Here is a 27,786-nt window from a genome sequence, read left to right as displayed (position 1 = left end):
CCATCTATGACTGAATCTATTAAAACAAAAATTATTTAAAGAAAGGTTTCATAGAAGCAACAGAGACCCAATGTGCTAGCTAAAGCTTCCTAGATAGAGCAGCTAGAGGGCTAAATTCGAAGTCAGAAAGGCCCGGGTACAAATCCATTCTCTGACACTTACTGGTTGCAACTATGGGCAAGTTACTTAATTTTTATTTGCCTCAGTTTTTTCATCTGTAAAAGTGCAGTTAATAACACCATCTACCACTCAAGCTTGTTGTGAGGATAAAAGGAGATAATATTTGTAAAGCTCTCTGAAAACCTTAAAGTGCTACATAAATGCCAGTTATTATTATTTTTTTCTGCTGTCCATAGGCAAGGTCTAAGTTACCAACTAGAAACAAGACTTCTTAACCCTGGGTACATGAACTTAAAAAATTATGACTATTTCGATATAATTGATTTCCTTTGAAATCCTTTGATTTTATTTTATCCATTAAGATATTTTAAGCATTTAAGAACATTTTTTTCTGAGAAGAGGTCCCTCAGCTTCCGCAGATTGCCAGAAGAGTTCTACGCCATACAAAATACTCACTACAATAATATGAGTTTACGTTTGTATCACCTACTCCTACCAGCCTCAAACAAAATGGGGAAGCAGTTTGTTTCAATACTCTGTCAATTTCTATTTCTATACCATTTCCCACTTGTAGCACCCATTCCCCTCGCCAGATGCCTAGTGCATTAGTACTGTCCTACACTGCCCCTTACATAAAGGGGAAAAGAATCTAACAACAATGAATTTACTAATTGAATGTACTTCACCTACCAGGAACACCTTGCATTTTAAAAAAAGGACCAGAGGGACAGAGCAATGGTTAACCCAATGGGAAAAGATTCATAGGATACTCAGCTTTAGCAAATAGCCAGCAGAGGAGCTCGTTAGAAGAGAGAGATTTCCTGATGTACCATACAGATTTCCCACTTCCCCTAAATGAAGGATGTCAATTGAGAGAAACATATTTCTCTGCATCTTTTATAGATACTAGAGGCAGTGCGGGATAGTGAGAGGCCTAGGTTTCCATCCTCATTCCTCTGTTCCTTCTCTAGATGACCATGAATAAGTCATTTAATATCTACTCTGGGTGTCAGTTTCTTGACTGTAAAATGAAGCTGAACTGGATGATCTCAAGGAACCACTCTAGCTCCAAATTCTACAGCCCCTGGATCATCAAAGTCTCAGGTGAACAATGGTATTTAAAAACCTCATAGTAACATTTTGGGATACTCTTTAATACTTTTTTTAAAAAATGTGCTTTCCATACTCGGACCTAACTCCAAGTCTAGCATGTTAGGCTTACACTCAGTGACTTTTTTTTTTAGGCATTTATTGAATGCTAACTCACAAGACCCTGCTCGTCCAATGTTTTATTTTGTTTATATCCTTCAAACTGAAGACAGTAAAATTTTCTGCTTTATTGTAGAAAAACACAAACTAAAAAAGAGACACAAAAGACTAAATTTGAGTGAGTCTTGAGAGTATACCTGGGGAAACTTGACACATTCTCTATGTACAACTGTGCCCTGCCCACTAACAACGAGACCAAGATGCCACTATTGGCATCTTCAAATTGTGAAGCAAAAGCCCAGATCACTACACAGGTGAACTAGGAGCCTAATAAATGAATTCTTCTTATGCATCCATCTTATGCAACACAATAGTTATTTTTAAGAAGTCCTAAGATCCCATACCACACAGTTCCATACATAAATCATACCCTCCTTTCTCTGCCCCTACAAAGGCCTGTCTATGTCCTCAAGTGAAATAATCAACATTAACTGCTTAACAAACTTTGAAAGTAACATAGATACGCCAGCTGTTTGCTTGTTGGTGCCTTCTCTTATACAGTGAAGGAGCCTGTCTACCCCACAGCCTTTCACTACATGCATGTCAAAACATCTGGATGCAAAGTGAAGAAAAATCAAACAATCATATTAATGTTTTACCTTCCTAATACCAAAAATCCAGATAGTTGGAAACACACAGATGGTTGTCAGATTTTTTAATCTTGCCCTCTGGGCAGATGCCATGTGTGCAACATGCCAAATGGTTTAGTCTGACCCTCCTCACCTGGCTGGGGAATTTTTAAACTCTCCACAGAAGAGTTTAGGCAAAGAGTTTGATTTAAGATGAACTGAGTTGAGTTTCAAAGTTTTTGCTCTAGTGAGTATGTATGTCCAGAGAAATATGCATGCATAATTCTATATGAGGCTTAGAGAGGAATGGAAAATATCCCCAATAAAAATGTGGATCCTCTTTATCACATTCCTAAACTAATTTCTTATATTCAGAAACCTATACTCAATTCTGTAAATAGTATATACTCAGAATCTTAAATCCAGTTAATAAAAAACAGATTTGTTTTCCTAACAAAAGTGAGAAAAGACCATTTTGCAGCAAATATCTGAAAGGATGGAAAGGGGCCCTTTCTTTAAAGATATTCCTCCCCCCCCACTCCCAATTCCACCACTTTTAGGACCAAACCAGAGTGGAAATAAATTTCACTGCTAATATATATGAAGCAACATGCTTAACATTATCCAATGAATTTATATCCTCCTACACTATATAAATTTATCTATATAAACTGTCATTCTCAGCAGAGTTCATTAAAACAATGTTATAGCTTCTGTGTTAAATGTAATTTTTAATTGAAATTTAATCTTACTATAGTATTTGGGAGATTTTAAAATGACATTTGCAGTCATTAATTCTAAGTCATACAGCTTGGTCTGAAGAACTTAAAACTAAATTTGCCATAGAGATTGTCTCTCCACTGCTGTGAGGTGCCTGCTGGGAGCACTTCATCACCTTAGAGCCCCTCCTGCTGATCATGGGTGGGGGAGGGGGATGATGGACTCTTTCTCACAGTCATGAATGACATTACTAATATATCCCATTACCACCACACAAATGTCATGTTAATTTCTGATCATCACCAAGCTAGACAATGGTTTCCACCCTGACACCTAGCCAATTAGCTATGTGGAAAAATATTCAGCCAATTATATAACTTGAATTAGGTTAAAGACTCAAGAGAAAGCAAAATAAACTCCTTGAAAAGACTTCTGAGATAAAATGTAAGTTGACACTGTCTTCATGTGCTCTAGCCAATGTTATACAATCTGATAGGCAGCTGCCAACATTCATAACTGTTTATTAAATCTAGCCTCTCTTTATGGTGCTAGCTAAGATCTGTATTTTTACCAATATTAGGTTCATTGTGTTATGAAAGAGACCAAAATACTTAAGATCATTCACTCCAGCTTATAAAACATATTATGTAGTTTATTAAATTGTTAAAATTACTTTTCAAAGTCAAAATTTCATGGCCTAAAAGTTTGAACCAAACAAGGCAGCTTGGCCCTCTGAATCTGCCACAGAGAGAAGTAACAAAGCCAGATAGTCTAAGTCAGAACACCTGGGAGAGCCCAATGTTAGGAACCAGGAGACATTGTTCTAAGCTGCTTTGCCCAAAGGCAGAGAAATAATTCCTGAAGCTTGGCTCTTGATCCCTGGGACAGAAAGGACCAGGGATGGTAAACCTCCATGGACCACTAGAGAAAGATGAACTGCCATGCCCGCCACAGTATCACCTTCTCTGGCAAAGGAACGACTAGGAAATAAGGTATGTATCAAGTTAATCCAATGGTTACAGTGAAAGGAATCTACAGAATTCAGCAGCTGAAATAAGACCTCTCTTTATTGATTAGCTGTGCTGGGCTAGGGAACAGAGTCCAGGACAGGCAGGGAGATGGCGGGAGGAAGGAATGAGTCCTCAAAACAGTGCTACAGGAAAGGGTTGGCAGATAACATCTATAAATGAGCTACTATAGCACAATATCTACCCCGAGTTTTTCCAAGGAAAGCACTATGCAAATCCATGCCAATGTTATTACAACAATTATGAGAAAGGTGGGGCAAACTGCCTATCATCTATACCATACACTTCTCCATTCTTTATACTCCACTTCCAGAGATATGCATTACCTACGAAACTGAATAAAACGGGGGAAAAATTAAATTACTAAAGCTTCATGTCACAGAAATGGAAACCTGTGTCAATCACCACTGGTGCATGGATCTATTAAAGAACTGCATCACAAAGCCAGATTTTAAGTGCTAAGCCATCCTTTCTCTGCATTTTGTCCCTAAGTTAATTTATTATGCAAGCATGGCTATCTTCAACATAAATCGTGTACAGCACCCATTTTCCGACTTTAAAAATTTGCCATAATGAGCTATTTGTGCAAACCTTTTATCTTTCTGTTTCATTTCCTCACCTCTTTCAATGAAGCAATTTGCTGTTCTGGCTGCCTGCCCCCAGTGACCCTGGTCTACCATGAAGTGGCTTACCATGAAATTCTTTATTCAAAAATGTAGTTTATTTCTAGCCTAAAGACTCCAAATTATCAGCTGAAACAATTAATTGGAACTACTTTTGGTTACTCAATAAACTGTAAAGTTCTAAAAGGCAAAAGACTCCGAATGAATTTCTGACACTGAAAACTGGAATGTGTGAGCAGACACACGCTACCGAAAAGGGGAACTTATTGCCTCGCGAAAGGGAATTACTCCCTACAGCCAACCTTGGAGATGTCCCCTAGGGAAAAATAAGTGAGAGCATGGAAATTCCGAATGCTTGGTACCAGCTCAGCAACTCTGTACCTCTGGAATTGGTTTCTGCCGTCTAAGAAGGGAGCACTCCACATAGTGTGTCACCCTAAAGCCAGGCATGACATCTTCCGACTCTGTCTTTGCAAAAACTGCCCACCAAGGCCACAAACACACTCCTTTCTTAACTCAACATTGGGAATCTCAATCATCCTGGAGAGCTCCCTGTAAGTGCCCCATTCCTCAGAAAGTTGCTCTGCACTCCCCATCTCCCCAGCTGCTAACGATACCTCCATCACACCCCACTCCCAGAGAAACTGCCTACTGAGTGTAACAATATCACTGCCCTCACCTCCGATCTTTGTGGCTATTATTTTCTGACCTACAAATGACTCTCCCACCTTCTTCAATTCCTTCAGAATCTGGTAGCTAGGTTCTCTTTGCCACTCACATTCCTTACCTTTATCGTCAATGATTTGGACTTCCATTCAACACTCTAAGCTCACAGTTCTCTAATGACCTTAACTCCAGTGTGTGTCATCTCAACTACATTTCTACTACCTACAAGCAAACCCACACCTCAGAACTCACTGTCACTCTTCCTCCAAGATCTGGAAAATCAGAAATCCCCATTGCTGAACAGCTGTGGTCAGCTTAGCTTTTGACCAATGCTTTCATGCTTGACCAATTACTTCATGCTTCATCTTCAAAACGTTGATGTCTGCCCAGTCTTTTTGTCCATCAGCTACCTTCTGACTTCATTTGCCTCTTTATCCCATCAAATATCATGATCTGACACGTCAATAACATATTTAATATTACCTAAGTATCTTTCATTCCTTTGGCTATCTACTTTTTCAAATCATCAGTGCAGCAAAACCACTATCTGCCCTTGTTCTCATGCCACAGGACATTCATTAAAAAAAAGGTCACACAGTCATTACTGAGACCAAGATTCACAATGCTTAACTTTATTGGGGTGAAAAATCAACCACATATATAAAGCACTTACTATGTGCCAAGTGCTGAGCAGATGAGGAAAAAGCATCAACATTCTCTGTTCTCAAGGAACATACATTCTAATGGGGAGACAATATAGGTAGATCAGAAGGTACAAGATATTCAGAGGAGAGAAAAGGAAACATTAAAGAGGACCAAGAAAGCTTTTCTGAAAGGGGTGCTACACGAAAGGAATATTAAAGGAAGATGGAATTCTCAGGGTCTAAGGTTGAAAGGGAGAGCATGACAAAAACATAGCTGATGAATAAAAACCTTTTTATTTATTTCTTACTAACTCCCTCAAACATTTTTCCCAAACCTTTTTCATTCTCTTCAAGACCTCAGTCACAGGCTTACCCATTAATACTCAACAAAGAACCTTGCCTATTACTTTACTGAAAAGTCTAGTTCAACTTGAACCCTTAGTTAAATTCTTCATGCCCCCTTCACTCTTATCCCTCTTACATGAAAAAAAAAACTGCCCCTTCCCTTTACCAAGATTCTCCTACCTGGGGCACAAGTTTCATGTATTTCTTTCTATCTTCTTCAGAACTATAGTCCATCAACTATTACCTCTCTCATATCTTCCCTTAGAAAGGAAGGATGGAAGGACACAAGGAAGAAAGAGAGGAAAAGACCGAAGAGAGGAAGAGATAGGAAAAAGAAGGAAGAAGAAAGGAAAGAGAGGGAGAGAGGGAAGGAGGGCATGTTGCTTGAGATCTTCTCCCTATATAATTTAAACTAACCCCATGGCTTCAACTCTCTCCTCTAAACAGATGCATTTAAATTGTTTTATTCTTCTCCCTAATTTCTGTTTCTCTAAGGCTCAAGACTAATTTTTTCCAAATGCCTATAGAATCAAACAGCCTCAATATCACACCAGTAACCACATTCAATATGGACACCCTGAAATCATTCTCTTTCTGATTCCCCTTTTTCTATTAATAGTATACACAATCTATCAGTTATACAGATCAAAAGCTCAAAATTTTCTTTGACTCATCCTTAATGCTTGTCAATCTCACCTCCTTGATATTTCTAAAGTTATCTATTCTCCTAAATCTTTTTCTTTTTTAAATAAATGAGGATCCACTAAAATCCTCCTCTGATGCCTCATTATGGTACCAAAATATCCCCAAGTTCTTGAAGACCATAGGAAGGAATCATAAACTAGGGATGAGCCTAAAACAAGCTAGAAATTGTTCAAGTCTGAACCTAGTTATATACTCTGTCTATCCTCTTTCAGTAACTTGTTTGGATTATTTGTGACTCACCCCATCCCTTTTTAGGGTTTTCTTGGCAAAGATACTGATGCAGTTTGCCATTTCCTCATCCAGTTCACTTGATACATGAGGAAACTGAGGTGAACAGGGTTAAGTGACTTGTCTAGGATTACACAGCTGGGAAGTATGCATGGACAGATTTGAACTCAGGAAGATAAGCCTTCCTAATTCCAAATCCACCATGCCACCTAGATGCCTTCTCTATCCTCTTGGACAAACCTAACTAAATTTGGAGTGGCTCATCACTATGTTGGCTTAGGATGACAGGACCATGGGTCTAGAGCTGGAAGATATCATGGAAGTTATCTAAACCAATGGTCTATGCATAGTTTTGTCAGCATCATCAAGTGACTTGCTTTGGGTCATGGAGGAAATAAGTGCCAGAAGTGGGATCTGAACCCAGATCCTCTTCTCTTTCTAATTTCACTACACTTTTAGGGGAAACAGTTTTTCAAACCATAGTAAATCATGAAGACTACCTACCAAAGCATAGCGGGAGTTTTGATCAGAGTCACTGGAAGGAAAAGTCAAGAGAAACGACAGCATTTGGCAATTCATTTGATTTGTGAGATGTGAAGAAAGAGGACTCTAGTATAATACCAAGATTGCAATCCTGGAGGTGATATCCTCTATAGTAACAGGTAGTTCAGAAGACGGACAGGTTTGGAGGGAAAGATACTGAGTTCTATTTTGGAAATGGTGAGTTGGCGATGTCTACAGAATATCTAATCTAAGTCCAATAGGCAGTTTGTAATGCAAGACTAAAACTGTGTATAGGGGTCTGAATATCATCTGAATAGGGATGATAATTGAGGCCATGGGAGCTGATGAAATTGCCAAGCTCCAAAGCCACCTACCATCTGAAGCCTTTTGGGAGGCCCTCAATCTCTCTCTCTTCTGAACTGGCATAGTCTTTGTTCTCTCCCATGCCTTTTGTCACACTATAATTTATAATGAATCCATTACTGTACATGTTTCATCTCCCTTACGAAAGTATAAGTCCCTTAAGGAAAGGATTTATGTCATTATTTATGGCTGTATCTCTTTAAAACCTAGCCCAGTGCTTTTCAAAGAGGAAGCACTCACTTGGTGCCTGTTGACTGAATGAGTGAGGGAATGAGTGGATGGTTACTACGTTATTATCAACCATCAGCTAGAAAGAAGCATGGTAGCATATAATGGAAAGAGTACTAACTTTGAACCATGACTAGGAGGGTTTGTATCCTGCCCCTGACACTGTCTGTGTGACACTGAACTATTCATATCACTTTTCTGAGTCTGTTTCCCCATATGTAAAAGTGAACACCTCACAGGGTGTGCTAGAAATGAAATCAGACACAGAAAGTGATTTATCAATTTTGAAGTGCTATGGAAAAGTGTCAGCAAATATTTACTACAAACTGTTAACATCATCCTTCAGATGGTATATTTTATTCACTAGAAACATTGGAAATGTAGGCATATTTGCAAAATATTTAAACTATTCTTCTACACTCAACTGAAATGAGTAAAATTAGTCCAGCAGACAGTAAATCCATTCATGTGGTTTTGTACACTTCATAAATCCATTTTGTAATAGTGAAATTGAGTCACACTCTCTCAGTGCCCCAGACACAGAGATGACAAGGAACCAAGAAACTTACTTTGATCAAAATGTTCTTTCTACACTTTCAGAAACTTAACCACTTCTATGTGTATGGGAACGACACACAAACAGAAACAGAGAAACTATCATGCCTCTAACTTGCTGTTTCTCACATATTACACTCTATCTCCCAACTCTCTACATGTGTCCTGTCTATCCCTCAGGCTTGAAACCCCCTCCACTCAACATCACTTCAACCTGGTGTTCTTTAAGACTCAATTCAAGCTGGGCAATCATGATCTCAAAGCAAAAGCAAAAATAGATTACCTGAAACAGATAATCAGGGAAACTATATTTTGTTCAAAGATACTAAAGCCAATGAAGTAATATCAAAAAATTTTATAGCAAGTTTCTCTGATAAAGGTCTCATTTCTCAAATATGTAGAGAATTACATAAAATAAAAAAAATAATATCCATTCCCCAATTGATATATGGTCAAAGGATATGCACAGACAGTTTTTAGAAAATGAAATGGGGGGGGGAGCAGGAGTCAAGATGGAGGAGTAGAAACAGGACCTCCATGCAGTTCCGGCTCCCACCACCTCCAATTCATGTAAAAGGGGACTCTGAACAAACTCTGGAGCTACAGAATCCACAAAATGACACAGAGAAGCTAACGTCCCACTGAGAACAGCCCAGCAGGCAGCAGGAATTGGACAGCCCAGGGTTCTTGGAGCTGAGCCAAGCCCCACACCAGTCAGAGGTTTTAGCCCCAGGGTGGGCCTGCCCAACCACCACCTGGAGGAACTCCAGATCATCAGCAGCTGTGGTGGTCCAGAATTATCAATACATAGATGTGAGGGACAAAGTGAGAGATCAGTGCAGTCTGGACTTTGGGATCCAGTAGGTGGGAGTGCATCAGCCTTTCCCCTGGGGTGAGAAGCTGCTGAGGGCTGTGGCACAGCTGCCCTCAGGTGGCAGATTCAGCTCCTCGCCTGCAGAGTGTAGGGGGACAAAACAACCAGTCTGAGGGGTAATTTCTCTTACTTTAACCTACTTGGATCTGGATTGCAGTCTAGGGTGGAGGTCCTGAGGTGTGTGTCCACCTTGCCAGAGATTGTAGAAGCTTCAGAGAGGGCACCCAACTAATACCTCCAGCAGCTGAGAAAACCCCAGCATTTGGAATGAAGCTCAACTGTCTGGTGGCAGAGTCCTACTGTGGCAAAAAGCCCAGGGGTCAAGTTTCTGAGTGGAGACATGACCAGGCAAAGGAAGCAAAGCAAACAGAAGAATCCAACATTAGACTCCTATTTTGGGGACAAAAAGGATCAAAGCATGGAACAGGAGGAAGACAGTGAAGTCAGAACTCCTGCACCAAAAGCTTCCAAAAAAAATACGAGCTGGTTATAGGCGATAGAGGACCTTACTTAAGAAGCAGATAAGAGAAGTGGAGGAAAAATTGGGAAGAGAAATGAGAACAATGCAAGAAAATTATGAAATGAGAGTCAACAGCCTGACTGAGGAAAATAACACCTTAAAAAATAGACTAACTCAAATGGCAAAAGATACTCAAAAAGGCAATGAGGAGAAGAATGCCTTAAAAAGCCGAATTTGCCAGATGGAAAAAGAATCTCAAAAGCTCACTGGGCAGAATCATTGCTTCAGAATTAGACTGGAGCAAATAGAAGCTAGTGACTTTATGAGAAATAAAGATGCTGTTAAAAATATCCAAACAAATGAAAGAATCGAAGGCAATGTGAAATATCCCACTGGATAAACCACTGACCTGGAAAATAGATCCAGGAGAGATAATTTAAAAATTATTGTACTACCTGAAAGCCATGCTCAAAGAAAGAACCTAGAAGTCATTCTCCAAAAAATTCTCAAGGAAACTGACCTGATGTTTTACAACCAGGGGGCAAAATAGAGGGGGGAAAAAAGAATCCACCGATCACCTCCTGAAAAAGATCCCAAAAAGAAAACTCCTAGGAATATTATAGCCAAGTTCCAAAATTCCCAGATCAAGGAGAGAATATTACAAACAGCCAGAAAGAAACAATTTGAATATTGTGGAAACACAATCAGGATAACTCAGGATCTGGCAGCTTCTACACTGAGAGACTGAAAGTCTTGGAATATGATATTCCAGAGGTCAAAGGAGCTGGCATTAAAACCAAGAATCACCTACCTAGCTAAACTGAGTATCATGTTTCAGGGGAAAATATGGTCACTCAGTAGAATAGAGGATTTTCAAGCATTCTTGATGAAAAAACCAGAGTTGAATAGAAAAACTGACATTCAGATACAAGAAGCAAGAGAAGCATGAGAAGGTAAATAGGGAAAAAAATCATAAGGAACTCATCAAAGTTGAACTATTAACATTCCTACATGGAAAAACGATAATTGTAACTGATGAAATTTTTCTCTGCATGAAAATAGTTGAAGGGAATATATATATATATATATATATATATATATATATATATATATATATACACACACATACATATGTCTACATCGGAGGGTATATGGGCGTATGAATACATATGTGAATGTGTGCATATATATTTACAGATATACATAAATAGAGGGCACAGGACCAATTTAATAGGAAGGGATGATACTTAAAGGATGAAATCAAGAGGTGAGAATGGAATATAATGTGAGGAGATGAGGAGAGACAGAATGGGGTAAACTATCTCATATAGAAGAGGCAAAGGGAGATGGTTACAATGGAGGGGAAGAATAGGAAGGTCAACCTTATTCTCATTGAATTTGGCTCGAGTAGGGAATGATATACAAACTAAATAGGGTATCTCACCCTACAGGAGAGTAGGGGGGGAATGGGATGAGAGGGGGGATGATGGAAGGGAGGGCAGGCTGGGGGGGAGGGAAGTTGGAAGCACCCACTTTTGAAAAGGAATGGGATCAAAGTAGAGAATAGAACAAGTGGGAGGTGGGATAGGAGGGAAGGAAATATAGTCAGTCTTTTACAATATATCTACTATGGTAATGTTTTGCATTAGCTACACATGTACAACCTATACTCAATTGCTTATCTTCCCAGTAAGGGTGGGTGACAAGGGAGGAAGGGAATGAATCTGGAATTCAAAGTTTTAAAATCAAATGTTAATATGTGTGTGTGTGTGTGTGTGTGTGTACTATTATTAATACTATTTTATATGTAATAGGGAAATAAGATATACAGGCACTGGGGCATAGAGATCCACCATGCCCTATTGGAAAAGTCGAAGGGGATATGGGAGAAGATATGGGAGAGAGCAGATTGGAGGAGAGGATATCCTGTGGGACTGCTATTTTGGGGCGATAGGTAGGGGAAAAACAGGGAGAAAATGTGTAACTCAAAATCTGGTGGGAATGAATGATGTAAATCAGAAGTTAATAAAGCATTTGAAAAATGAGGAAAAAGAAAGAAAAAGAAATCAAGGGGAAGCTAGGTGGCATAGCGAATAGTGTACCAGCCCTGGAGTCAGGAGGACCTGAGTTCAAATTTGGCTTCAGACAGTTAACACACAAAAAACTAGCCTTGTGACCTTGGGCAAGTCACTTAACTCCAAATGCCCTACCTTCTCCCCTCCAAAAAAAAAATCAAAGCTATCTATAGTTATATGAAAAAAATGCTCTAAGTCACTATTGATTAGATAAAGGCAAATTTAAACAACTCTGGAAAATTGCCTCATACCTATCAAAAATAACAAATGCTGGAGGGGATGACAGAAAACAGATATGTTAGTGACTACTGGTGGAGGAATGAACTAGTTCAACTACTCTAAAGGACAATCTGGAAGTATGCTGAAAGGGCTATAAAATTATAAATGTCCTTTTAGCCAGAAATACTACTACTAGGTCCATATCCCAAAGACATCAAAGAAAAAGGAAAAGGATCTAAATATGCGAAAATATGGGTAGCAGTTCTTTTTGAAGTAGCAAAGAACTGGAAACCAAAGGAATGACCTGCAAGTGGGAAATGAGACTAACCAAGTTGTAGATATAATTGTAATGGAGTACTATTGTGCTATAAGAAATGATGTTGGGAGGTGATCTCAGAAAAACAGGGCAAGACCCATATGAAGGGAAAAAAGAGAAGTGAGAAGAATCTGGAGATCATTGTACACAGTAATAGTAATGTTTTAATGGAGATGTGAAAGACTTGGCTACTCTGATCAATACAGCAATGCAAGACAGTTCCAAAGAACTCAGGACGGAAAAGTACTATCCACCTCCAGAGAGAGAACAGATCAACTCTAAGTGTAAATTGAATGTTTTATTCATTCATTCATTCGTTTGTTTGTTTGTTTATTTTTACAATATGGCTATTATGGAAACATTCTGTGCATTATTGGTAACTGACATATTGTTTGCCTTCTCAGTAGGTGGTGCAGGTGTGGGAAGACGAGAGACTCTGAATTTTTTTTTTTAAAGATTCAATTCAAGCATCACCTTTGACAGTATTGTCTGGCACCCTTCTCTCCTGGTACCCTTCCTCCCATAGTCACTTTGTCTTTATTTTTAATATGTATATGGTGTATATTTATTTAAGTGAGAGTGAGTGTGATATCGTGGATAGAGTTGGTCAGGGAGTCAACAAAATTTGCCTTTATGTCCTGCCTTTGACACCTACTAATAAGCAATGATCTAATTCTCTAAGCCTTTAAGAGGCTGAGAAAGGGCCAACCTGCATTGATAGAGTGAATTTCCTCCTCTTGAAGGGTTCCCAATATCAAGGAAATCACAGAGTCAGTCTCAATCTATAATTTTTTTTAAGCAATTGGGGTTAAGTAACTTGCTCAAGGTTACACGGCCAGGTGTTTCTGGGTGGATGCTAACTGTCTGAGCTTGGATTAGATCCCCAGGTCATCCCGACACCGGGGCTGGTGCTCTTACTTGCTGTGCTACCTGGCTGCCCCTCAATCTATAATTATTCATGTACCTATTATCTCTAAGAGAATGTGTGCTCCTTGAGGTCAGGGCCTAGTTCATTTTTGTCTTTGTATTTCCAAAGCTTAGCCTAGTGCCTAACACTTGTTAGGCTCCTGCAAAATGCTGGCTGGGACTGATGAAGTCCAATTGTGAGAATAGATATGCTTTTGTTTAACCTATACTAGGACCCCACAGTTCTGAGGCTGAAAATGCTTCCTTAAAGACCATGTGGTCCAACACTTTTATTTTATAATGAGGAAACAAAAGACCCAAGGGCTTCAATGACAATTAAGGTCACACAGAAGCCAAACTGAGCCTGAAACCTAAGGCTTTGGATTCCAAGTCTATCTTTCCTTCCATTTTACCAAATTTTCTACTAACAGATGCTCAGAAAACACTTGCTTATTAAGTGATAGAATAATTTAAATAGTTGTTGTCAACTACTTTGAGAACCACCTTTTTTTTTAAAGAAATAGTCTTCAAATGGGATGAAAAAGCAGCTATTAAATTAAATTACTCTGCACCACACAAACACTTTGCCACACCCTGGAAATACATGTACAAAAGGAACATGTTACTGTCCTCGCAGAGCTTCCTTTCTTACTAAGGGAGATAAAACATATAGGAGAATTGAAGAAAGTAAGATGAAGGGAAAGCCTGGAAACAAGACCCAGGGGTCTTTAGGCTGCAAATCAGGGAGAAAAGATCCTGTACAAAGACATTACCAATGAGTAGACTTTTCAGACTTTCTTACTTGTACTTGTAAGAATGTTCCAAGAGGAAAGGGAGAAAACTCTCTGATAAGCAGGCAATGCTATATGGGTTTATTCAACTACTCACTCTTCCAGTAAGTAAAACAATGAGCAGTTACTATAATTATTGCTAAATGACATGTTATTCATACTATGTAGGCAAAACAAAAACTTTTTAAAACCTTGTATTGGCTAATGGGGAAATTCTGCGTTATTCTTGTGCTCAAGTGGCATTTAGTTCCAAATACAGAAGAAAGGCACACAAATGAATACAGAAGGACTAAATTTGGTCAGTATTCATCTACATGCACACTCAATAAAGTTTCTATTCTGTCTTGCTAAAGGCTCAGTAGATAAAGATTCCACTCTTGGCCTTGTTGTTGGCTAGCTATAGAACTTTCAAAGACTTTGACTTCTCCAAGCTTCTTTTCATCACCTTTAAGATGAGCAGAGTGGACGAAATTATCTCAAAGGTTTGTTTGTTTGTTTTTAATTGATCTAAAGGCACATTCAAAAATGATTCTAAGTTTCTTTCCATTAATGATTTCTAAATTTTTCTTTAAAAGGAAAATTTTCTATTTGTCCCTTTTCCTTTAAAGTAAAGACAGAATGCTATCAAGAACACTAATACAATATTTGCCAGCATACTGGAGCTTGAATTACAGGCAGGCATATTACAAAATTGCCCTGTTAAAATCATAGAAATTCAGACCCTAAAAGGCTGAATCCTCATTGGAAATGTGACACTGAGCAATGCACAAAACTTCTCTGGGCCTCTGTGCCTGTGAAATGTGTTCAATGAATGATTTCTGATATCACATCCAAATCTAAAATTCCATAAAATTCATTTTTAACGTGAGTTGCAAAGTGGGTAAAAGACTGATAGAATCTGGATCCAAGTCTAGTATATTGCATTGCTTAAAATAAAATAAAACCCATTTCTTACAGACACCCACAATTAGAGATGACAAATTACTAATATTGGTTTCCAACATTAACAATTCAAAGACCAGGGTTGACAAAATGAGTCCGTGCAGATAACCTCATAATATTGCAAAGCCACAAGATCAGAATTGTCATCAAAAGACACAAGGACTTTCTAAAAAAATAGTAACCACTTAAAAGTCAAACCAATTATCAGGAATTTGATAAAAGAACATTATTCACATCATTATTCAGTACCTTATGAAGATAATATGTCAATAGGTCAAGGATTTATGGATTCATTAGTATCAAACTTTCCACCATCACAGACTACAACCTGTCTATAATAGAGTTGTCTGAGGCCCAGAGAAGATTCCCAGAATCACAAAGATAGGAAATAGAAAACAAATGGGCTTCCAGCATTCTACACATTTAGTTATGCTGTCTCTCAACCTAGCATTATAGATCGCATCTAAAAATTTAAAATATACATGGTTAGGGGGATTTATTTTCATCAATTTATTTCTAATCTTTGAACATCTGATACAACAGTTCACTGGATACATCAAGCTAGAAGAAAGGAAAATGCTCCTCCTTTGAGAGAGGCTAGTTTCCAAGGATCTGGTCACTAAGGCTTTTTTTTCCTGAGTCCTAGGAAATTAAAAGCTTTGGAGAGAATTCTCCACAAGGGGAAATGTCCACCTTAACTTTTACATACCCCAGCCACCCCAAAGATTCACATTTCCTTGCTGAGGAGGGCCAAAGGAAAATTTAGAAGGCTTGGAGCATGCCATGATCTCTGTCTATCACTGAGTTGTAATGGAAACCAAAGGACAACTGTTTGTTCTATTTTGCATGTGGTTTATTCAAAAAGTCAAGCCATGAGTCTTGACTTAAAAAATAAAAAGCCTTCCATTTGTCATCTTTAACTGCCAGCTACAAGGATTGGTAAGTCTGCCATGATGCCTCAGTTACAGGTGAACTTGGTGTGTATTCAAGAAAACAATACAACCAAAGCGTGTTTAGCATCCATATCTTCCAAAATGATGATTACATTCCTGATAGCGAGGAACTCAGATAACATTGGGCTTTTTGTATATTTTCTGCAGGGAATTATTTTTTTAGTCCTTCACTACCAGGTTTTTTTTGGTTGTTATTGTTTAATATTAACACCAATAGACAAATAAGACTTCAAAAGAAAGCTTCTTAACTTACCCTTTTTGCTAGTGGGCATCACACCTCTGCACTCCCGGTCTACCACAGCTCAGAGCAGAGCCATGGAAGCTTCACCATTGCCAAATGCTTTTTTTTAGGAACTGGAATTGATCAGAAAAGGCTCTTGGGACACTGAAACACAAAAAAAAAATATATTTTTTTAAACCTAAGTTAGATGTGACTTCTCAAACCACCACTTCCTTAAACATGAAAACAGTAAAAAAAAAAAAAAAGCATAGTCTAGAAGCAAGAGGAAAACACCTTTGTAACTAGACTATTTCAATATACCCAGTGTGATTATATAAAAAAATTAGACCGGAAATATTGTTCTGAAAGATGTTTACCAACTACTTCAGCACAAAGATTAAAAAAAAAACTGCTATTCTCATGAAGAAAGTTCTTCCATAAAAAAAGCATTTTAGCATATATTTTAGCATTGTTGGTATAATATAGCACCTTGGCTTTATTTTTTTAATAATAAAAATTGATTTATAGTCAAGCCTTGGCAGGAGGGGGAAAGGGCATTATTTCTACCCTAGTGATGATATTTTCCATAGACTGAAGAAAACATGAAAACATTCAAAATCACTCATTTTCAATACCTCAAACAAAAAGAGGACAACGGACACCACAACTACCACAACAGTTACTTGTAATTCTTTTTCTTTCCAAAGGTTGTTTTCATTTTTAAAATGTTCAGGGATTAATTAACTATATAGCTTTGATCAGATCACTTTGGCTTTCTTAGTCTCCTTTGCACCATATATAAAATGGAGGATTTGGATAATACCAGTGTTTCTCCAACTAACTTGGCCAGGGAAATTGAGGCTTGAAATAGATCATCATTGACCAGCAGTGCTGATCCAACAAATTACCTAATAGATGAATCCCCTTTTCATACTGAAAAGTTGCCACACATGATAAATATATATGTATACATCATTTCACATTTAATATTTTTAGAAGAAAGACATTGATCCTTTATCATTTAAGGTCTCCTCACAGCACAAGGAATTCCAAGGGTCCACGAAAGAGTTTTCAACAGGTAGTTTCAGACAATCTCAAAGTCCATTAGATCGAAAACTCCTGTAAAGTAGGAATTGTTTCATTTTTTGTATCTGAATCCCCCATGCCTAGTGCAAGACCTCCTGGTACGTAATCAGAGTTTAATAAATGCTTGTTGATTGGTTAGTTTTGTGCTTATTTCAAGCTTGAAGGTCGAGTGACAAGATCACCCCAACCTGGAGTCTGAACTCGGGGCCACCGACTGCAAATCTGTTCTTGTTTTCACTGAAGCAAACCAATTTCAGTTATAGTTGCCAAAGGATACAGTTTCTAAAAACCTAAACTATTAGTTTCCACTATTCATCATCCTCATTAAAAAGCAATATTACTTGTAACATATATCACTACTCATCAAAATAAGTATTCACTATTAGGTGTTATATTGTTTTCATTTTCTATACGGCTTTTTGCGTCCATAAGAATGTTTAGCAATCACTCAGCTTGATTCTCAGTTTCAAGCTAATGATACATCTTCATGATCTTTCCCATAAATTGACAGCTTAGTCTGAATACCCACAAAAGAATCTGGTTAACTGTATAACAAAATGTCTATGGGGAGCATGCTCCTGTGCATAAAGCAAAGTCACTCCCCCCCCAGAAACACCCAAAACCCATAACAGAAGTTTCTACCCCAAGTGCCCAAGCACTATGTCTTGTTTCAGCAATGCTGCACTTCGGCAAAGTGTAGCACAGCCCCTCCATCAGGCCACAAAAAGTCCAACCACTGATTCTCCTGGCCTTCCCTGTAGCTTCATGACAGCTCCCATGTGCAGAAGAGGCAAGAGGGATGAGTTCGTTCATCATTCTTGACTATTAGAACATTCTGCCAAATTATTTTCCAGCTATTTTAAGTTAACAACATTTGTTCATTGTCAAGCATGGGTCAGAAGATTGTATTCGGCATGACTGGAAATTAAGAGGAAATAGATCATGTGATCTCTTGCTATCAAAGGCATCAGATCACAGGTCACAAAATATGAGCACTCGAAGTTATCTTTCAGTACAGGAGTTCTTAAACTTTTTTTTTTAATGTCATGAACTTATTTGACAATCTGGTGAAGCCAATAGACCTAATTTTTCAATGTGCAATACAAAATATAGAGGAGTACAAAGGAAATCAATGATTTTGAAATACAGTCATCAAAACATTTTTAAAAGAAGTTCATGGTCCCAAGTTAAGAACCTGGATCAATTCCAATCTCCTCATTTTGCATGTGAAAAAAACTGAGTTTAAGGGACTAGCCCATGGCAAATTTTTGTGGCAAATCAAGACTATCAAGCAATCTGTTAAGTATCAACTTTCTACCAAGAACTGTCATAGATACAAAAATTAAAGTCCTTCCCCTCAAGGAACTTACATTCTATCAGGAGAAATAGCATGTACACATATAAAGAAACACAAACTTAATATTCCAAATGGATAGAATAACATTTTGAGGGGGGAATCACCAGCAGCTTTGGTAATCAGGAAGGGCCTGTAGGAAGTGATGTGTGATCTGAGTTTTAAAGAAATCTAGGAATTGGGGCAGCTAGGTGGTATAGTGAATAGAGCACCGGCCCTGGAGTCAGGAGGACCTGAGTTCAAATTCGGACTCAGACACTTAACACTTACTAGCTGTGTGACCCTGGGCAGGTCACTTAACCCCAACTGCCCCTCCAAAAAGAAAGCAAAAAAAAAATCTAGGAATCTAAATAGCAGAGGGGAGGAGGAAATACACTTCCAACATGGGGGACAGCTGAGCAAAGCCACAGAGATGGAAGATGGAAAGCTACAATGCAAGGAGCAGAAAAATGGCCAGTTTGGCTGAACATTTAGATTTCTTGAGTCACTGAAGTGATTGCTGCTTATACCATTTAGCTTATGACCTAAATGGGAAGAGAGGACCAACATATATGAAAAAAAAATTATCGCACATGAAAATAAACCAGATTAATTCTGCTAAATGCAAATATAGGCATAAGTATCAAAAGAAAGCTAGACAAATTTAAGTGATGCTTCCTAGTGGTTAGTCAGAGAAGGTTTCACTGAGGAATAAGTATTGAGCAAGCTTCCTGTGGAGAGGAGAGAGAGAAAAGGAGGAAAGGAAAAAGCATTTCCCCAAGAGGGAATGAGTTGTTCAAAGGCCCAGGGGTGGGAGTCAGCAAGCTGCACAGGAGAGGCATCAGGCAGACTTCCCTCCTTGGAGTGGCCATTCATTCAAAGTGGAGGCATAATAGGAGTGGAGGGTAGGAGGGCCAATTGGTGGAGGAAAGTCTTGGATGAGATGTTTAATTTTGGTTCAGGAAGCAATTTGCAGTCACGGCAGGTTCCATAGCAGAGATGTGATATAATCAGACAACACTTGAAGAAAATGATCCTTGTTGCTGTCTTGACTGATGCTTTGCTACCTATTCACTTCCAACTAAATCGAGTGGGCATGTCTAAAGATAAAGGGAAAACATCAGTAAATATGCCCTCTCCAAAGAAATAAATACCCCTCGGGTCAATCGCAATATGCCAGCACTTTGCTCAACTACTACTCATTATAACATGGAATGTGGCAGGGACACTTTAGAACAGAAGAACAGAGCCCATCCAATGAGGGTGAGTGCTGGCAAAGACCTGGCTCCTGCCACCTGCCCTATGGCATGTCCTGGGAGGCCAGCATGGGAGTGAGATTCCAAGGCACTAATCAAGAATTGTAATAAATTAAAATAGCTTTCAAATATTTTAGGGAAAAGGCTAGAAGAGCTAAAACATCAATTGTGCCATATTCAATCTGTTTTCATAGAGATTTAAAAAGCCAAATTATTATCCTGGGTATCATTAAAAAGCATGAGGCTCTCTCTCATTCCTATTTACATACTAAAATGCATATACTCTCTTGGTAGATAATAGCCAGCTTGTTAACTTGTGTGGCTACTTAAAATAATACAGTCTGCATGGAATGAGAAGTCTAAGATTCAGTTCTCTCAGAATTGTTTTTTGTTTTTTAAAGTAAGGCACCAAATGTTTAGGGAATATCCTTACCAAACAACTCAGGCACATAAACAGGTAGAGACTGTAATAAAATATACGGTATTTTCTAGTTTTGCTCTCTTCTGTTTATTTTCCCCTGCAGCAATCCTCACTTTGTACATTTGTCTACAGGGAACCAGGCAGAAGCAGCTGCAGACTCCCTAAGGCCACTACCTAGCAATCAAGTTGTTTACAAAACACCACCATAGAACAAAAACAAAAACACAAGCAAACTCAGATTCACAACACAAAAACCTTTCACCACAGAGAGGTCATTTTTCAAAAAATCAAAAAGAACTTAGCCAATGCTACCAAAAGTTTGGTGCATTTATCAAACCTCATTGATGTAGAAAAGAGTCATTGAAATTGGAAGAACATATTTTGTTTGATGTCACTTTTGGAATTGTTTGCATTGGCAAGAGAACTGTGATAAATCACAAGCACTTGATTCCTTCAATGGCTGACGGGTACCTACCTTAGAACAAGCAGAATCTGGTGGTGACAACCAAAGGAACATTGCCTAGGCCTCTAACAAGCCCCTCTCAAGCCCATAATGGTCAATCATAAGCACTGGGGTGACAGGAAAAATAAAACAAACACTAAACTTATAAAAACAAAACCCTACTCCTTTTTCTGGAATTACCTGGGTGAGTGCAGAGTCGCTCTAGCTTAAGCTAACAGAAAGAGGTAAAATTCAAATGGTCAGCCAAAAGATCTGGGTTTCAATAAAAAGAAAGACAGGCAGATAGAGACAATGAAAACTATAGCTGGATTGAAAGATTCATTTATCATATCAGATTTGTAAGCATATTAACAAAAACTATCCAGTAGAATTATGCCATGGGACTAACAGAAACAATTCATTTATCCCTCATACCCCACAAGATAAAGTGGTCATATTTTCCATATTAGGTTCTAGACTTCAACGGGAAGGAACAAAATTGTAGGAGCTGAAGACTTAATCATTAGTGAGCTAGCTTTCCTTTGATTTGAGAGCTTGAAAAAGTAGAACAAAGAAGGTGGAAAAGCTATGCCAATCCCCCCATACACATATAAATAACTTTTCAAGGGCATTCAATATCATTCTAGTCCTCTAACAGTGGCCAAGAGACCTTTATTTAAGGGCATAATTTGGAAAGTTTCCAGTTCATAAATAAAATGTGAATGATTTCTCAATTAATACTGTTGTATCTTAAAAAAAAAAGAAACAAATGAGTGCCCATTGACTAGAGAATGGCTGAACAAACTGAGGGACATGAATATAAGGAGATACTACCTCACCCTAAGAAATAATAAAGAGAAGGAATTCAAAGAAACATAGCTAGGCTTGTCTGAAGACTAACAAAAACAGAAACCAGAGATCAACATGACTATGATGTTTTAAACAAAAGCAATACTAAAAATCAGTCAAACCAGCACCGGTTAGAATAAACAAGCTTGGTCCTAGAGAATTGATGAGGGAACCTATGATCTTCCCTCCTCTCAGTAGGGAAGTCAAGATTCTGCATGTGGAATTCCAATAGAGATAGGTGCACAAGGCAAAGGGATAGAGTATCTTATGAAAAGAACAGAGAGAAGACCAGTTTGACTGGATTGAAGAGCTTATAAGGGGAAGGAAATAAACATTTATAAAGCACCTACTATGAGCCAGGCACTGTGGTAAGTACTTTAGAAATATTATCTCAGCTGATCCATGCAACAACTCTGCCAGGGAGGGGCTGTTACTATCCCATTTTATGACTGAGGAGCCTGAGGCTGATAGATGCTGACTTGCCCAAGGTCACACAGCTTGTGAGTGTTTAAGGCTGGGTCTGAACTCAACTCTTCTTGACTTGAGGTCTAGCACTCTATCTACTCTGCCACCTAGTTTCCTAAGTATGAATACAATGAGGCTAGAATGATAATATAAATAATTACCAATAATCACAGTACTGATACAGTTCTTATTACATGCCAGGCACTTGAATGCTAAGTGCTTCATTGTTATTATGTCACTTGATCCTCACAACAACCCTGGGAGATAGGTGCTATCATTATCCTCATTTTGTAAATGAAGAAACCAAGACTCACAGAAAGTGAGGGATTTGCCCAGGGTCACACAACTAGTGTGTGAGACTGGATTTGAACTCAGGTATTTATGACTTCAAGACTAGCACTCTATCCATTATGCCACCTAGATGTCTAAGTATCAATACAACAAGGCTAAGAAAATCAGATCACTTGAAACCAGTCAGTATTTTTTGAGTGTTAATCTGAAAGTTATTTTGTTTCAACCCATACTGTTAGCTAAAATCTTTCTGAAGTGTAGCTAGTCACTGTCGTCCAACGTTAGCAAATAAAATTCAATGAGAATACCTCACACTTATCAAAGAAAGAGGAAAAGAACCCATGTATACAAAAATATTTGTAGCAAAGAACTAGGAACCAGGGGAAGGCTAATCCATTGGGAATTGGAAAAACTGATTACAGTTTATGAATGTAAGGGAACATTATTGTAGCATAAGAAATTTTGAAGGAGATGGTTTCACACAAACCTGAGAAGACATGTATGAGCTGATGAAAAATGTCTATAATAACAACAGTGTAAAGATATGCATCTCTGAAACATTTAAGAACTCTGATCAGGGGTGGCTAGGCAGCACAGTGAATAGAGCACCGGCCCTGGAGTCAGGAGGACCTGAGTTCAAATCCGGCCTCAGACACTTAACACAAAAACTAGCCATGTGACCTTGGGCAAGTCACTTAACCCCAATTACCCTCCAAAAAAAAAAAAGGAACTCTAATCAACTCCATGAACAACTGGGATTCCAGAAGACCTTTGGTGAAATATGGTACTCACCTCCTGACAGTGAGGCTATGGACTCAAGGGGAAGGATGAGACATATTTTTGATCATGACCAAAATGCTTATTGGTTTGGCATGATCATATTTCTTATAAGGGTTTTGTGGGAGTTATTTTGGTTTTGTTGCTATTGTTTTATTTTTGTATCCGTTTCTTTTTGCAAGAGATAGGAAGGGAGACGAGGAGATAGAATACATTTTGGTTAATTTTTTTCAAATTACATGTTAATTTTAAAAATGCTTGGTCTCTCTGATGACTGAGGATCTAGCAGTACCTTAACATCATCATTCTGAGAATCAGGAAACATTCCACACTGAAAATTTTAACTCTCGAACAGGTAGGAAACAGGTCTAGAGATACACTGATTCCACTGTTTGATCGCCAAGTTGTTGTCATGTGACTAAAATGAAGCAATGTATACAAAGTAGCTTGTTAATTTTAAATTGATGCAAATTCAAAATACCAATTTCAGTATTATTAGTTATTTTTTTAAAAATTCCTGATATGAGCTTTTTTTTGGTCCCTGTCATTTGTCTTGGTTTCCTAAAACCTAAACACAGTCGAAAAAATTTAAAAACAAAACCAAAATTGATTAAATGTTCTAATGAATTCAGTTCCCAGTTAATTAAGGTTTTACCGTATGATGATGAATATTTTCATCAACAAAGCACTGAAGAGAAAAGGTTACATATACTGAGAGATTCTGGGGGGTCCAGAAGTCATTATTTTACAGGGAAGCTTGTGATGCTCACTGTTGCTTTCAGAATCAAAGCAGGCATTCCACTTTGGTATAGGTATATCATGACATTTAGTAAAAGGTATAAGAAAGAATCATAGAAGTTGGAAGGGACCTCTGAAGTCACCTTGCTCAGTTCCTAGCACAGTCATGAAATCTGTCTCTATCACCACCAACAATGGTTATTCAGGGGGTTGCTTGCTTTAAAAAGATCTCAAGTCAAAGGTATTTCGGTCCTCCAGCAAAAGTCAACAATATTTCATTTCTGAGTCGCTCAAATTGTTAAGATCCTTTTCCTCATGGCTATTTAAAATCTCCTTTCTGACATCTTTTACCTAATGGTTCTCCATCTGCCCGTCCTAGACAAACCAAATCAATCTCCTACCTCTTGTTTCACATAGTAACTCTTCAAATATCCACAGACCTAGAGAATACTCACTGCCTTCTCTTCTTAAGGCTAAACATCCCCAGTTCCTTCAGCTGACCCTCTGAATACTGCTTTACATTCTCTGACCATCCTTGTTGTGCCCTCTACTGGATGAATTCCAGCTTATCAAACCCCCTTCTAAATACTCCAGATGTGGCCTAATCAAAATATCTCTTCCCACTCTGTACGTTCTGTTTCAGGAGCTCTGTATCGATGTAGCAAGCGTCCGCACAGAGAGTCCCCACACCAATGAAATCACAGGTCCTGACTCAAAACAAAAGCAAACAGAAACAATAACGTACAGAAATAAAGGAAGTTTGTGCTTTCATGTAATAACAATTCTGATTTTACATTCAAATGATGCTTTCTTGTTGATGAATATCCTAAATTAGGTAGAAAGGCTTTAGTTTTTAATTAAAAGCTGAATTCTGTCATAGTATAGAGTTCTGGCTGGTTCTTCCCACTCCAAGCCACAGTGGTGCCCATCTCCTCCCAACACAACTTTTGAAGTCCCGCAGCAATGACTGTCTGTGCCACATGTTTTCACTTAATTACCTAGTGCCAACAATTTTCATTTAACTGTTTCACCTTGGTTTTTGTGTGTCCCCCTAACTGATGGGAATAACTACAGGGCTTGCATTTTCTTTCTGTCCCTGCATGTTTCCCCCACCCTACCCCCTTTACACAGTGCTTAAACCCAGTGCTTAGCACAGAGCAGACAGGGAATAAATGCTTGCTGATATGACTTGACACAAACCAACATTATGCAACATCGCTCAAGAAATACTTATTGAAGGAATGGTTGAGCATAAAGCTACTCGTACTGTCTGTGTATTAATATGCAATCCTCAAATTAACATTAAATATCGTGTTAATACCCAATATGAATACATGTATACAGTGCTGGAACGAGAAAGGAAGCCCTGATTTCAAATCTAGTCTCAGATACTTATTAGCTATCTGATCTTGGGCAAGTCACTTAAACTCTCTCAGTCTCAGTTTCCTCATCTGTAAAATGGAAAAAAAATAATAGAACCCACCTCCCAGGAGTGTTGTGAGGAACAAGTGAGACAATATGTGTATATCACTTAGCAAGCCTTAGACTGCTAAAGAAATGTTAATTATTAGCTACTGAGTAACTTACTAGTAGAATCAGGCAAATTGTCAGAAATAGAATTTCAATGAATTATCCTCTAAAAAATGAAAACCACCAGAATATCCTCAGAGCCTGGAGGACCAGGGGAGTCTTCTGGGCTCACCAAAGTTCATCCCAAATAGTCAGGGGAGAGGGAGAGGGAGAGGAGAAAGGGAGAGAGGAAGAGAGAGGGAAAGAAAGGGAGAGAGAGGAAAGAGAGGGAGAGACAGAGAAAGAGAGGGAGAAAGGAGAGAGGGAGAGAGGGAGAGGGAGAGAGGTCGGTAGAGACAGAGGGAGAGAGACAGACAGAGAAAGAGAAAAGCAAATGATTTCATTTATGCCTAGGTGGTGCATGTACTTGTACCTTACAACATTGTCTTTCATCTCTCCTAGCCATCTTTATCACAACCTTCTATACACACACACACATACACACACACACACACACACACACGCATGCACGCACACACCCTAGCCCTAACTCAGGGTTCACTAATATTTTCTAGAATGACTTTTTAAAAATAAAACTCACATATTTGAAAAACATGAAGACATGAGTTTTTTGGGTTTCTCAAATAAATCTTTTATTTCCAATCACCAAAATGACCTCATGGAAACTAACCAAGTTCTATGTCTATCCTGAGGTATAGCTCAGAAAATTGTTCTGAAATGCTTCATGACAAATTTCCCTTTGCACTGTAAAACAGAACTATCAACTGGGTCTTCCCATCAAGTTACTGGAGAAATCAGACAAAAGTCTTCTTTTAATCTGGTGGGTCATGACTGCAAACAACTTAAAAAGGACAGACAACTTGGAAACAAAAGCTCCAATGTAACTCAACTCTCCTTTTAAAAGAACTCAACTCTGGGGAGTTCGCAGCTGATCCCACCAAACAAGTCGGATAATTTTTCTGATAAAAATGGTGAACAGCCCCTAATTCCAATTCTACCCCTTCTTTCTTGTCCCCGCTGCAGAGCCTGAATGAGCTGCCACCCAATGATCAAGCTTTATCGAAAATAGGCGCTGTGATTTTAAGACCTGTGATGTGGAAAACCTCCCTAAAGTTCTCTCTAGATCACCAGGTAGTTATGTGGCAGTGGAACCCCCAAACTCAAAGGTTCATCCATGTACAAAAGTGTCCGAACATGGGTTCTGTGACAGATTGTTATCCAAAAATCAGGCCAGTTAGGTTTGAAGATGCTCATTCAAATTGGGTCGGCAGCTGATGGATTTGGGTACAACAGAGAAACTCTCAAAGATGACCACCCAATGAGAAAGGGCCTATGAATGATGTCAAGGAGAGCAGTGCCCATGTTGGCAAAAGCACAGGTTAGTGGAGAAGTACTGAAATGTTCAAGAAGATGCATACAAACTCAGTGCCGGCAGTCTGCTTTTCGATACCACCACCACACTCATCACCCTCCAGAGCCTCTTTAAAGTCAGTGAGAAAGTCAAAGCCTACAACCTCCTAAACAACAACTGCTCCTCTCCTACCAAAGAGGCCTTAATGCAAGCACAGATGCTAGGGTTTCTCTCCTCCCACAGGGAAGTGATCCAAATAGAACCCACACCTCTCAAGCAGTTTTCTATTTTGCCACAAATGATCCAAAGAAAAGTGAAGTTTTTCCCCAACATTAGGATCCTCAGTAAATGCTGGTATATAAGCTCCCCAGCCCAGCTACTTACCATTTAAATTTGTAATTGGAAAAGAGGGAAAGTGTTCCAGGCATATTTTACTCAAGAAAAAAATTCCTGAAACAAGAATCTCTAAAGTAAAGCTTAAAGTCATTTTTAAGGAATTTAACAAATATTTCATAAAACAGACTTTTTAAAAAGTGAATATGTTTTACCCTATAGCATAATCTACATAGTAAAACTATCCTTAACACCTTTAAAGTACCAACTAATACTTAACACCCCATCATGTAAGGCAGTAAGATATCTGCGCACACTGTACATCCGTTAACAATATTTCAACCAGGCTTTACAATGTTTGGCATTTCTTTTTTGAGTGATACTAAAAGGCTTTTCTATCCATTAGATTTCTAAATTAAATCAAACAGTATATCTTAAATAAGCCCATAAGTCCTTGGATGTGATGCAACAAAGTCTTGAAATTTTTATCTATTGCACATTTTAACTCAACGGCTGATGTTTTTTGTTCCCCTGCAGTGCATGGGGATCCTGCTGGTTTGGCCAGACTATGAAAATAAACTTCAATGACCA

The 27,786-nt window shown here is 38.5% G+C and overlaps 1 protein-coding gene across 7 annotated transcripts in view; it reads right to left on the bottom strand.

Moving 5' to 3' along the window:
• Positions 1-27,786, bottom strand: part of FOXP1 (forkhead box P1) — a 689,298-nt gene that overhangs the window by 570,016 nt on the left and 91,496 nt on the right. For all 7 annotated transcript variants that reach the window (XM_069084104.1, XM_069084103.1, XM_069084105.1 and 4 more), the window contains exon 2: positions 16,357-16,488. The gene's annotated coding sequence lies outside the window, so the exon portion shown is untranslated. The remainder of the gene's footprint in view (positions 1-16,356; positions 16,489-27,786) is intronic.

Source organism: Petaurus breviceps, unplaced genomic scaffold (genome assembly GCF_028583685.1).
Source record: "Petaurus breviceps papuanus isolate PSGF00001 unplaced genomic scaffold, PetGlider_PUasm1.0 174, whole genome shotgun sequence".
Taxonomy (NCBI): domain Eukaryota; kingdom Metazoa; phylum Chordata; class Mammalia; order Diprotodontia; family Petauridae; genus Petaurus; species Petaurus breviceps.
The sequence above is the reverse complement of the archived record's forward strand: the minus strand, read 5'-3'. Positions and strand labels throughout refer to the sequence as shown.